Source organism: Festucalex cinctus, chromosome 5 (genome assembly GCF_051991245.1).
Source record: "Festucalex cinctus isolate MCC-2025b chromosome 5, RoL_Fcin_1.0, whole genome shotgun sequence".
In the NCBI taxonomy this organism is placed as follows: domain Eukaryota; kingdom Metazoa; phylum Chordata; class Actinopteri; order Syngnathiformes; family Syngnathidae; genus Festucalex; species Festucalex cinctus.
Window position 1 is genome coordinate 8,941,898 of NC_135415.1, and position 13,927 is coordinate 8,955,824.

Here is a 13,927-nt window from a genome sequence, read left to right on the forward strand (position 1 = left end):
GTCCGGCAAGTTCGCTTGGGTCACGGAAATAAAGGGTTTTCTTCTAAAAAGAATTTGTGATACATTTGCATCACTAAACTCAGAGGCCATAAAAAAGTCAGAGGCCATTACCGCCGGGCACTATTTTTCTGTTCGTTCGTATCACTGCGCGGCGGCCCACATACAGCTGATAGACGCGCACTAATCTACAAGTTGTTTGTCTTTTCGAAGGCGGAAGGCATGCGGATCAGCTGTCTGCAGCACGTCGATCAGCTGCCTGAAATGATTTTTGAAAAATGAATCTCATAGTTATGTTCGTAACAACCAAATAAATAATGTAAAACAAACTTGTCACGACAGCCGGGGTTCCATTTAAAACTTTACCAAAAGCTAGAGGGGTAAAAAAAAAGAAAAGAAAAAAAAAGAAAAAAAAGAAAAGAAAAACACTTTTTTTTTTTTTTCAATTAACAAACCTAAAACATTCTTCATAACATGCTGATATACTTCCAGTAGCACTGATGATGCTCTCCATCATTTAAGTTGGTTATCCCTGGCATAGATAAAGCACTAAATAAGTGCACTCCATTTACAGTACAATTATAATCAATTTTTTTTTTTTTTTACTTTGACGTGTTTTCCGCAAAGTACAATTAGTAACCCAATCCAGTTCATTTGGGACTCACTGGATGAACAGTAAATAAATATGTGAACGAACATTAGCTGCGCGTCCAAGCATGCTAGCTATATATACAGTATACAGATGTATTTACATCCATCCATTGGCAGTCTGTACTGTGTTGAATATGGTCTGCGAGCATTGTGCAACTCTGTGAATCTAAAAGTTGTGAAATGTTCTGTTTGCCATATGGTTTACCCAGGAGACCAAAAGGCAGCCTTAAGTGCAGAAATAGGAACTCATTGTACTCCCTTCGACTCTCAGCAGTAAAAGAAAAATCATAGATGGCTATCAATCCACTGAACTTGAGAAGAACATTCAGGCAAATGCCTTCCATGAAACTTGAGATATTCATCTTGCGGGAGTGCAAAGCTGTCTTTGTCACCCAGCAGCTCCTTCTTTGGTTAGCAGCACTTTAGATTGTTCTTTGTTTTTCCTCACAAAGGCGTCAAGCAAATGGCTGTTTTCAGTCCATCCATCCATCCATCCATCCATCCATCCATCCATCCATCCATCCATCCATTTTCTTGACCGCTTATTCCTCACAAGGGTCGCGGGGGGTGCTGGAGCCTATCTCAGCTGGCTATGGGCAGTAGGCGGTGGCTGTTTTCAGTCATGTTTTGATATTCAACCCAGTTTATCAGTCAATCTTTGTGGGTTACCCGTTGATAACCAATTAATAGGCCTCCTCGGGGTGCTCAATGCTGACAATTAGCAACATGTATCTACAAATATCAATAACCTCAGCAAAGATGATCCACCAGTCATTCAAGCTTGTCCGGGTTCCCTTAATTCGCCATAAATCTTCTACATCTTATTGAGACATATACAGTAGGTCAGCTTTCAACTTTGTCTACAACAGTTTGGGGGAGGCCTGTGACCCACAGTGCGCAAAGTAAAATGCTAAAGGCAAGAAACAGTCACCTCAGGTGTCAAATATACTCGTTAAAATCAGAAATGTGTATTTGCGTATGGATGTTGATTATTAGTGATTATAAGTGATTATTAGGAACAGTAGTGGGGAGGAAACCATATTTAAAGTGTGGCATGGGAATCGCCCAATTCTTGCTGTAAATCATCTGCGCTGTCATTGAGCTTTAACAAGCTCGTCACACTCCCTCATTCACACATTTTGCCCTGCAAATGTTTCTGTCCTCTCCATGGAAACTTGAAAGCCAATGTGCGATTAAAAAAAAAAAAAAAAACTCTTGATATTTGTCTTCCATGGCGAAATAACAGACGGGTATTAACGCCTGATCTGTGTCAGCCATCTGGATTTTACAAGCTTGGTTTGCAATCCGCTAATTCATCTGTTCTTTGTTGAAGATCCCATGTCGGGAATAAGGCCTCACGTTCATTCTGCCATCACCTGACAAAGTTAACATTTTAGGGGAGTTAACGTTCTCACAATCATTAGTTGCATCTATTATTTTTTTATTTGTATCAGCTGATGTAGCTTTAAAGTTGATGAACTGGTACCCCAATCACTTGAATGTCAAACATAGACAAAACTGACGACTGTATCAATGATTTCCTCAGGGCTTCAAATTCATTAAATTGACTTTTTGTTACATTGAGCATTTGTTAGGGATTCTTCAGAGCACACCCTTGTTTCTGTATATTTGATGTTTACAAATTCCTTCTTTGAGCGTTTGGAGATCTCAGAAGACAGGAAGCTGTCTATTAAAGAGTGGAAGCTGGTCAAGGATGGAACCAAGAGGAAGGGACAGCTTCAAGCGTAGATCACTCAGGGAGCTTAGAGTCACTGTGCGCTCTGCTGACACGCGTGGTGGTTGTCATCGTGTTTCATTCATAAATATGACAACAGCGTGCATCAAAGATTTGAGTGGAATGCGGTCTCCAAGCGTCCACTTAACCTCGGTGATCTGTTATCACCCTGGGAAACTTTACATCATCCACCGCTTGTAGTTTCAAAATGTACTTTGCACGCGTTGGTCTTTCTACAAAGTACCTGGACTAAACATTGTGTGAGCCTCCCCTGTGCCCTGAGTTGAATGAGGATAACCCATTCCAACTTTTACATCAGTTCACTTTTGACTACTTTACAGTTTGTATTATAGATTAGAATCCTAATCCACCAATGGCCACATTTTAAATTCAATTGAATGTGTTGAAGAAACATCTTCAGTCTGGAAATGGAATGGGAAAGTGGAAGAATACACAGTAAGAAACCGCTGTGTGAAAACCATTCATAATTTATTATATCTGATTTTACCAGAGAATTCTAAAGGAACACAATGTTTTTCTATTCTATTCATAAAGATCCTTCCACTTCTAACATAAGAGCAGAACAGATCAACATTCCTATCAAGTACAGATTTAGACTATTGGATTTGCGGGTATTGAGAAAGGGTATGAATAATTTGATGAACAAAACATCCTTTGCAACTTCCTTGATTCATTTGTAATCAAAAGATATCCATTAGCCAAGAGAATTTTTAATTACTTTTAACTCAAAATTTGTGCAGAATATGAATAAAAATGAATCTTGCACTTATAAGTTGTTAGAAATCTTGTCACGTGTGACTTCATAGACTTACATCTGAATGGAAACATCTGCTGAGGCGTTCTGGGGTCTTTTCTGAGGGTTACGGACAAAACACTTAAATCACCAATAAATGTCCCACCACACACTCTCAGGAGAACAATGTCCAGCTATTTTGGGGGCTGTTCTAAATATTTCATTCTGAAAACCCAGAGGCCTTTTATGTCTCAAGTTTCTATTCTAAAATAAGCCGGAAGAAAATGATGAAAGCCGCTTTGCTTTTTACCATCATTAATTTGCCTTTTCCTTTGCTTTGCATGGATTCTTAAGGGCATTGTAACAGAAAATTACACCAATGCTTTTTTTGACATATTGAATCTACCCATTTAGACACTTCGTTCTGCTGGTCAAGCGCACAGCACTTCAGACGATTTGAAGCAGGGCTCGCCAACATGGTTCCCATGTGGCTCCCTAGGATGTATAGCCTGCAGGCTTGTTCTAAAAAATAGCTTAGTAGTGATTGACCCTTGTCACACACGCGGTTGCTCACACGCGGACAAACACTTTGCTCACTTCGATTTTCTGCCTGCACTCCAGTGAGTCTGTTTCCGCTTCAGTAACGTCAAAGACTGTGTGTGCGCCTCGCCTACGCTGAATTTAAAGGTAATGAGTTTTGATGACTCTCTTCCCTGACCAATGAAACCACATGAGGTAAGTTAGCTGCGTAAGTTAGCAATGGCACCGTTCAACCTGAAGCAGGCTACAAAAACACCAAGAGAAAGAAAAATTCCACCTATGCGCTGGCACAAAGAAATTGACCAACACACCAATCCGACGTCGGGAGTTGAGAAGTGTCCGGCTGTCTATATGCACTGATTAATGTTTAAATCACCGTCATAGCAGTTGGCGCAGCATCTGTGGGGCATTTTCGGTGGATTCAACATGTTGAATTGGCGTCGGACCGTCGGAACATTTGATCACTCTGGCTATTAGCTAGCGAATCAGCATGGGGCAAAAACTGCAAAGCTTTTACTACTTCGCTTATTTTGCACATTATCACCCTTCGCATTTGGATATATGTCTGTCTAGAGACTAGACAGAAGATCCATCCATCTTCGACCGCTTATCCGAGGTCGGGTCGCGGGGGCAGCAGCTTTAGGAGGGAAACCCAGACTTGCCTCTCCCCAGCCACTTCAACCAGCTCCTCCGGCCAAGGTGTTCCCAGGCCGATAGACATAGTCTCTCCAGCGTGTCCTGGGTCGTCCCCGGGCATAGACAGAAGATCGAGAAGATGAATTTATGGTTCCAGAGAGAGTGACATTGTATGACATTGCCGTTAAAGGGTATGTTGTTAGCGTGATGAAAGCCAAACTACCGTAAGACATGGAGATGCGGCTGATATACCAGGTAGGATTTAATTCATTTACGATATTACATGATATTGTTATCCTTGCCAGCAAGCTGAATTCTCGCAGTATTTGTGAGTTCACAAACTCCGAAGAATACATCTTGTACCGTTCCCACTGATATGTTTGTAGCCACCTTTTTTTACATCGGACCAATCAGGTGTTGTTTAGGGCGGAATTAAACCAATAAGCGCTGATGGCGGTGGGGGGCAAACAAACCTAACAGCCGAATGGACACTGCAATTAATTCTGACCTTGCAGAATTACTCACGTTTCCTTGTTGAATTTGAACAGCGAGAGGCACTTTGTGCATTTTTATCTGGTAAAGATGTTATATGCATCACCACTAGTCTAAATACGGTACTCTGGTTAATATTACACTTGTGGAATATGAGTTTAAGCAGCAAAAAGCAGCCGTTTTGGTCCATTTCTGGGGGCGGCCATTTTGCCACTTGCTGTCGACTGAAGATGACATCACAGTAGTTCGCTCTTAACGACCAATCACAGCTCAGCTTCAGAAAACAGGTGAGCTGTGATTGGTTGTTACCTGAGACCTGAGAAACTGTGATGTCATTTTCACTCGAGAGCAAGTGAGAAAATGGCCGACTTCTGATCTTGATAAAAACTGCTGGATTTTGCTGCTTAATTATTATTATTATTTTTTTTTTTTTTTTTTTTTTTTTTAAACTTCCCCTTTAAATTCACAATAAATTTTGAGTCATGAATTAACAATGTTACACAGGTGAGTGTCTTTCCTGGGAAAAGAAACACACAAACAACCCATTTAAAAATCAGTGATGTAGTGGAGGCACAAATGATAAACGCCGACATAATGGAGGTCCACTGTAATAATGTTGATGTTCTCATCAGATAAGCATTGAAACAAAAATAAAATGTGACATGGCTTGTCTTCAGCTCAGCTTGTGATGGCCATGTGATACTTTTATCTATTGTCCTTCTGGCCAGAAGAAGCGTGAGAGCGGTTTGCTGATGATCATGTTTTGGATCAACTAAGGGGAGATTGGCCATTTGGAGCGCAGGGTGTATGGCGCCAACGTCCCAGACACACTCAAAAAGAAGAAGAAGGTCTGGATCAATAACTAAAGTCAACGCCAGTATCATGTTGTTGAGTTGCGGTGACACTAATTGCTGTTATTACTCATTATTAGCGCTTGTGATCTCACTGAATGACTGAAAGCGGTGCAGGTTCAGGAGCAACAATGAGTGAAATCTTTGTAGAAAACGACCTGTTAAATAAAGATTGAGTCCCTGGAGTAATGGCAGCAGTTTTGTCAGTACAACAGATGAATGGGAGGCAGAACAGCAGGCAGTTAATTGAGCATAGAAAGGCACAAGAATAGCACACAACGGGAAGCTCGACCTCACAGGGAAATTGTCAGTTGATTAGGAGTATGCACACTCACTCAATTTGAGTTTTCAACCACACAGGTCATAACATAAGGTACACCTGTATGATATTCAGTAAGCGCTGTCATAATAGTGATCAGTTTTAGTAACACATTAATAATAATTTCATTGTAATTTCTTTGTCTTTATTTTACGATTTCTTCAGATCTTTCATGCTTAAAATGCTCACTACAAATACAATGATCCTCATATTTTCAGCAGATTTTCAACATGGATCAACTTGCTGTCAAAGTCAGAGTGATAAAATGGTGGCAGTTTATATACAGTATATATAAAATAGTGGCTGTTTTCTGACAGTGCTTGGAAAATATATCATTGATTAAGATTTATTATTTAGAGCTATTAATTATTATTATTATTATTATTATTATTATTATTATTATTATTATTATTATTATTTCTAACAGAGTTTCTACAGTGGCGGCATATTGCAAAGATCTTAATGTTAATAATGTCATGTTTCGGTTTTTGGGTTGGGTTTTTGTTTTATTTTGGTGAGTGTTGGTTGTTGGTGTTCCGGTCTTCTCCCCCAGTCTCGTTATGTTAACCTTGTCCACCTGCTTGTGTCTTCCCTTCCTGATGTGTAGTGCTGATTGGTTCCCCCTCCCTGCTGTGTCTCCCAGGTGTGTCCGGTTATTGTCATTAGTGTTGGTATAAGGGAGTGGTGTTTGTCTCACGCGGGTGTGGGAGCATTGTTTGCTGTTGTCTGCATGCTTTGTCACAGTGGTGTCATTTGACCATTTGCCAAGTCTTCCACGCCAAGTCTACAAAGTCTTCAACGTCAGCCACGCCAAGTCTTCACCGTCAGCCACGCCAAGTCTTCACCGTCAGCCACGCCAAGTCTTCACCGTCAGCCACGCCAAGTCTTCACCGTCAGCCACGCCAAGTCTTCACCGTCAGCCACGCCAAGTCTTCACCGTCAGCCACGCCAAGTCTTCACCGTCAGCCACGCCAAGTCTTCACCGTCAGCCACGCCAAGTCTTCACCGTCAGCCACGCCAAGTCTTCACCGTCAGCCACGCCAAGTCTTCACCGTCAGCCACGCCAAGTCTTCAACGTCAGCCACGCCAAGTCTTCAACGTCAGCCACGCCAAGTCTTCAACGTCAGCCACGCCAAGTCTTCAACGTCAGCCACGCCAAGTCTTCAACGTCAGCCACGCCAAGTCTTCAACGTCAGCCACGCCCAGTCTTCAACGTCAGCCACGCCCAGTCTTCAACGTCAGCCACGCCCAGTCTTCAACGTCAGCCACGCCAAGTCTTCAACGTCAGCCACGCCAAGTCTTCACCGTCAGCCACGCCAAGTCTTCACCGTCAGCCACGCCAAGTCTTCACCGTCAGCCACGCCAAGTCTTCACCGTCAGCCACGCCAAGTCTTCAACGTCAGCCACGCCAAGTCTTCAACGTCAGCCACGCCAAGTCTTCACCGTCAGCCACGCCAAGTCTTCACCGTCAGCCACGCCAAGTCTTCACCGTCAGCCACGCCAAGTCTTCACCGTCAGCCACGCCAAGTCTTCACCGTCAGCCACGCCAAGTCTTCACAGTCAGCCACGCCAAGTCTTCACAGTCAGCCACGCCAAGTCTTCACCGTCAGCCACGCCAAGTCTTCACCGTCAGCCACGCCTCTGCCTCACGCCAAGTCTCTGCCTCACGCCAAGTCTCTGCCTCACGCCAAGTCTCTGCCTCACGCCAAGTCTCTGCCTCACGCCAAGTCTCTGCCTCACGCCAAGTCTCTGCCTCACGCCAAGTCTCTGCCTCACGCCAAGTCTCTGCCTCACGCCAAGTCTCTGCCTCACGCCAAGTCTCCGCCTCACGCCAAGTCTCCGCCTCACGCCAAGTCTCTGCCTCACGCAACGCCAAGTCCTCGCCATGATCTGGGTACACGTCCAGCCCAGTCTTCTCCACTTCAGTCTCGTCCCGTCCTTCCCCACCACAGTCAATAAAGTCATTCTAGTTGCTGTCAGTCCACTTCTCCCTGCCTATTTATTCCGCCTCTGGGTCCGTCCATCACACCCCCACCGTGACAGAATGCTCCCACCTACCTGGACCCAGCGGAAGCGCCTCGTCCCCGTTCCGGCTCCCCGCCGGCCTCAGGACCCCGTTCCGGCTCCGCGCCGGCCTCAGGACCCCGTTCCGGCTCCGCGCCGGCCTCAGGACCCCGTTCCGGCTCCGCGCCGGCCTCAGGACCCCGTTCCGGCTCCGCGCCGGCCTCAGGACCCCGTTCCGGCTCCGCGCCGGATTCAAGCTCCCGTTCCGGCTCCCCGCCGGACTCAGGACCCCGTTCCGGCTCCGCGCCGGATTCAAGCTCCCGTTCCGGCTCCCCGCCGGACTCAGGACCCCGTTCCGGCTCCGCGCCGGATTCAAGTTCCCGTTCCGGCTCCGCGCCGGATTCAAGTTCCCGTTCCGGCTCCGCGCCGGCCTCAGGACCCCGTTCCGGCGCCCTGCCGGCCTCAGGACCCCGTTCCGGCGCCCCGCCGGCTCCAGGCCCTCGTCCTGGCACCTCGGCAGCCCAAGAATGCCACGCCTGTGCCGCTTCAGCCCCTGGCCTCTTTGCCTGTGCCGCTGCTGCCGCTTCACCCCCTGGCCACTTCGTCGCTGCCGGTCCCGGATGCAACGCCTGTGCCGCTGCCGCCGCAGCCCCAGGCCGCTTCGCCTGCGCCGCTGCCGCCGCAGCCCCAGGCCGCTTCGCCTGCGCCGCTGCCGCCGCAGCCCCAGGCCGCTTCGCCTGCGCCGCAGCAGCCCCAGGCTGCTTCGCCTGCGCCGCTGCCGCCGCAGCCCCTGGCCGCTTCGCCTGCGCCGTTGCCGCCGCAGCCCCTGGCCGCTTCGCCTGTGCCGCTGCCGCCGCAGCCCCTGGCCGCTTCGCCTGTGCCGCTGCCGCCGCAGCCCCTGGCCGCTTCGCCTGTGCCGCTGCCGCCGCAGCCCCTGGCCGCTTCGCCTGTGCCGCTGCCGCCGCAGCCCCTGGCCGCAACGCCTGTGCCGCTGCCTCCGCAGCCCCTGGCCGCAACGCCTGTGCCGCTGCCTCCGCAGCCCCTGGCCGCAACGCCTGTGCCGCTGCCTCAGCAGCCCCTGGCCGCAACGCCTGTGCCGCTGCCTCAGCAGCCCCTGGCCGCAACGCCTGTGCCGCTGCCTCCGCAGCCCCTGGCCGCAACGCCTGTGCCGCTGCCTCCGCAGCCCCTGGCCGCAGCGCCTGTGCAGCCTAAGCCCCTGGCGTCTCAGGTCCCCTCGTCGCGGCCAATTGGCATCTCAGGTCCCCTCGTCACGGCAGAGTTGCCGCCTTCTCCCGCTTCCTCATCTCTGCCCCAAGTCAAGTCTCAAGTTTCCTCGTCACAGCCCCAGCCAAAGTCTCAAGTTTCCTCGTCTCTGCCCCAGGTCAAATCCCCAGCTTCCTCATCACAGCCCCAGCCAAAGTCTCAAGTTTCCTCGTCTCTGCCCCAGGTCAAATCCCCAGCTTCCTCATCACAGCCCCAGCCAAAGTCTCAAGTTTCCTCGTCTCTGCCCCAGGTCAAATCCCCGGCTTCCTCGTCTCTGCCCCGATCAAAGTCTCCGGGCCTGGTGTCCGCCCCAAGCAGTGCGGTCATGGTGGCCGATCCGGGACCTAGCGCCAGGCGGCGCAGAAGACGGGCCCACCACGGGGACCGGCCCTTGGCGGAGCCACCCCAGTTTCAGCCCTCTGGGCCGATGATTTTGCCTCCTCCTGGGCCACCCCCGGATGCGGAGTTTATGGCATTGTGTGAGGCCGTTTTTCGCCCCCTTGTGTCCTCCTATTCCTACCCTGGTTGAGGGCTGTGTTTTGCTCCCGTTCCCGTCCCCGCCCTCCCCTTTTTTGGCTTGTTTTGTGTTTGGGACGTCTGGGAGCCGTCCCTTGGTGGAGGGGTACTGTCATGTTTCGGTTTTTGGGTTGGGTTTTTGTTTTATTTTGGTGAGTGTTGGTTGTTGGTGTTCCGGTCTTCTCCCCCAGTCTCGTTATGTTAACCTTGTCCACCTGCTTGTGTCTTCCCTTCCTGATGTGTAGTGCTGATTGGTTCCCCCTCCCTGCTGTGTCTCCCAGGTGTGTCCGGTTATTGTCATTAGTGTTGGTATAAGGGAGTGGTGTTTGTCTCACGCGGGTGTGGGAGCATTGTTTGCTGTTGTCTGCATGCTTTGTCACAGTGGTGTCATTTGACCATTTGCCAAGTCTTCCACGCCAAGTCTACAAAGTCTTCAACGTCAGCCACGCCAAGTCTTCACCGTCAGCCACGCCAAGTCTTCACCGTCAGCCACGCCAAGTCTTCACCGTCAGCCACGCCAAGTCTTCACCGTCAGCCACGCCAAGTCTTCACCGTCAGCCACGCCAAGTCTTCACCGTCAGCCACGCCAAGTCTTCACCGTCAGCCACGCCAAGTCTTCACCGTCAGCCACGCCAAGTCTTCACCGTCAGCCACGCCAAGTCTTCACCGTCAGCCACGCCAAGTCTTCACCGTCAGCCACGCCAAGTCTTCAACGTCAGCCACGCCAAGTCTTCAACGTCAGCCACGCCAAGTCTTCAACGTCAGCCACGCCAAGTCTTCAACGTCAGCCACGCCAAGTCTTCAACGTCAGCCACGCCAAGTCTTCAACGTCAGCCACGCCAAGTCTTCAACGTCAGCCACGCCAAGTCTTCAACGTCAGCCATGCCAAGTCTTCAACGTCAGCCACGCCAAGTCTTCACCGTCAGCCACGCCAAGTCTTCACCGTCAGCCACGCCTCTGCCTCACGCCACGCCTCTGCCTCACGCCACGCCTCTGCCTCACGCCACGCCTCTGCCTCACGCCAAGTCTCTGCCTCACGCCAAGTCTCTGCCTCACGCCAAGTCTTCACCGTCAGCCACGCCTCTGCCTCACGCCAAGTCTCTGCCTCACGCCAAGTCTCTGCCTCACGCCAAGTCTCTGCCTCACGCCAAGTCTCTGCCTCACGCCAAGTCTCTGCCTCACGCCAAGTCTCTGCCTCACGCCAAGTCTCTGCCTCACGCCAAGTCTCTGCCTCACGCCAAGTCTCTGCCTCACGCCAAGTCTCTGCCTCACGCCAAGTCTCTGCCTCACGCCAAGTCTCCGCCTCACGCCAAGTCTCCGCCTCACGCCAAGTCTCCGCCTCACGCCAAGTCTCTGCCTCACGCAACGCCAAGTCCTCGCCATGATCTGGGTACACGTCCAGCCCAGTCTTCTCCACTTCAGTCTCGTCCCGTCCTTCCCCACCACAGTCAATAAAGTCATTCTAGTTGCTGTCAGTCCACTTCTCCCTGCCTATTTATTCCGCCTCTGGGTCCGTCCATCACACCCCCACCGTGACAAATAATGTTTGATGCTAATATTTAATAATCAGCATTATCCTTGAATTCACTATAAAAATGAGTGGCACATTGACTGGTTAGCACATTTGCCTCATAGTCTTAAGGTTGTAGGTTCAAATCGAGCTCCGGCCTTCATATGTGAAGTTTGTTGTTCTCCCTGTGCCTGTGAAGGTTTTCTGTGTGTACTCCGGTTTCCACCCACATTTCAAAAACATAAGGTTAACTGAAGACTTGAAATTGTCCATAGGTGTGAATGTATGGGTAAGTGGTTGTTTATTAAGTACAAGCTGAGTTCTTGTTTAAGATCTGATCTAAGATCTCCTATTGGCCCTTGAATGCTCTAAACCAATGGCAGGGTAGCTTTTTCATGTTGAGAAACAAAACCTTAGGTATCAGTATGGTATCGGCATCGGGAGATACTGCAAAGCTTGGTATCGGAATCGGTATCGGGAGGCAAAAAACGGTATCGGAACAACACTAGTTATTTACTTGCATTCCTGATTCAAAAAGCTCCAGTGATGATACATTGTGCTTGATTACCAGTACTTCAGTTTTTTTTGTTTGTTTTTTAAATATTAAAAAAGAAATCCAATTGTTATGACAGGTTGTCTAGTAAATTTGTTAAGCCCTCTGTATTGTCAACTTGTTTTGTTCACATAGGGGTCATTGCACTCAAAACATTGTATTCCCTGGAAGTCTCAGATACGGATAGTTTAATATTTTCTGACAACAATGTGAGATGGTGATATACAAGTAGTCTCTTTTGTAACTTGATATAACAACACAACTGTGACTATTCTACCTAAGGCAAGTTTGACCAGACATTAAAGATGACAAGATCATGTGGTATCATTGTGTGTCCTAATTGTTTTTAGTATAACTACCCATTGGTTGTTTACTTGGTTGTTTCTCTCGTTTTAGAAAGCAGCTCTAGATTTGATCTTCTTCTATTTGCAATACAAAACAATTTATTCTTTATTATATTACACTGCTTGACTAATAACTTGTACTTAAGACTTGATTTCAGGAATTGTATTATTCTAATTAATATTATGATGATGATGGTTTGGCATGGTATCTTTCAGTATACGGTATAAGTTGCTCAGTCCCATGTTGTCAGACTGTCTTGTCTCATCCCGTAGCTCCTTGTGCGTGCTCTACAACTGCTGCAAGCAGCCTTGTTCCTTGTTGTTACTTTGTGCCCTTCACTGCCTGTTGTGTGATTTTGGTTTATATTTTTATATGCAAAGACGTTTTACTTTAGCATTCCCGTGTCCCGTCTGCTTCTGGATCCAAAATCTGCTTCTCACATCATATATTTTTTTAATACTGCCAAACAATTACTATTTTTTAACTAATTCATTGCACAGAATTTCATAATTAATCACAATTAATCACATTTTTATACTATTATTTTATACAAAGCTTGTAACAATTATCTGAGAAAAATCTTGGCAAGATTGTCAATTAGAAAGTATAGAGTCAAAGACTTTTCGAACAGCATTTTTACAATCCTTGAATACAAGGACTTTCCTGTAAAATACAACTGTTGAGTGTGATCAAAACAGCTTTACATGAATCATACTTATATTCTTTTCATAGAAACAGTTGTCAAACCTTGCTCCACAATTCAGCAGCATTGATTTGTGAGGTTCCATGGAGGTAACTAACAGCAGGATATGTTGATCTGAGACGACACACCAAAGACGTACAACTAATATGCTATTTGAACTTGACTTTGCAACGTGCACAAATTACTTCAGAATTCTCCGTTAAGTGAAGTTAAATAAAGCAGAAAGTAAAACAGAAAGTAAAACTACCTACCGTCCATGTTTATCTATCTTTCCGACAGTGACTCCTCCAAGTTTGGCTGTACACGTGAGCAGAGTTTATAGGCCACTACAGGAAGTAAATAAATTGAGTTAACTGAGTTATTTTATTTATTTATTTTTAGCGCTTTAAAGAATTGAAATTAATCTCCAGAGTTAACGCAGTAATTTTGACAGATGTACAGGACTGTCTCACAATATTTGAATATTGTGATAGTCCTTTGTTTTCTGTAATGCATTTGAAAAAACAAAAATGTCATACATTCTGGATTCACTTGGAAACACGTGCAAATGTTTCGAGTTAATTAGACGATTCAAGTGATTAGTTGAATAGCCTACTAGTATACTTTTCATGATATTCTAATATTTTGAGATAGGATATTTGAGTTTGGTTTAAGCTGTAAGCCATAATCAGCAATATTAAAATAATAAAAGGCTTGCAATATTTTAGTTGATTTGTAATGAATCCAGAATGTATGACATTTTTGTTTTTTAATTGCATTACAGAAAATAAAGGACTTTCTGAATTTTCTGAGACAGTCCTGTATATTACATTTAACGTATGTAATATGAATAGTATTCATTGTTCACACTGAACTACAATGACTAATAAAAATGGTTACAGATGAATTTCTAAAATTGCGTTTTAAACAAGGGATCCTGCATTGACTGAGCATTGAAAATGAAACTAACAAAGAAAAAAGCTTCGGGTGCAACTGTTTTGTCACGCATCATTATTTCTTGACATTTTCAAGCTATTTTGGATACAAACAATCTGAACTAATATTACCAAGTAAATAGC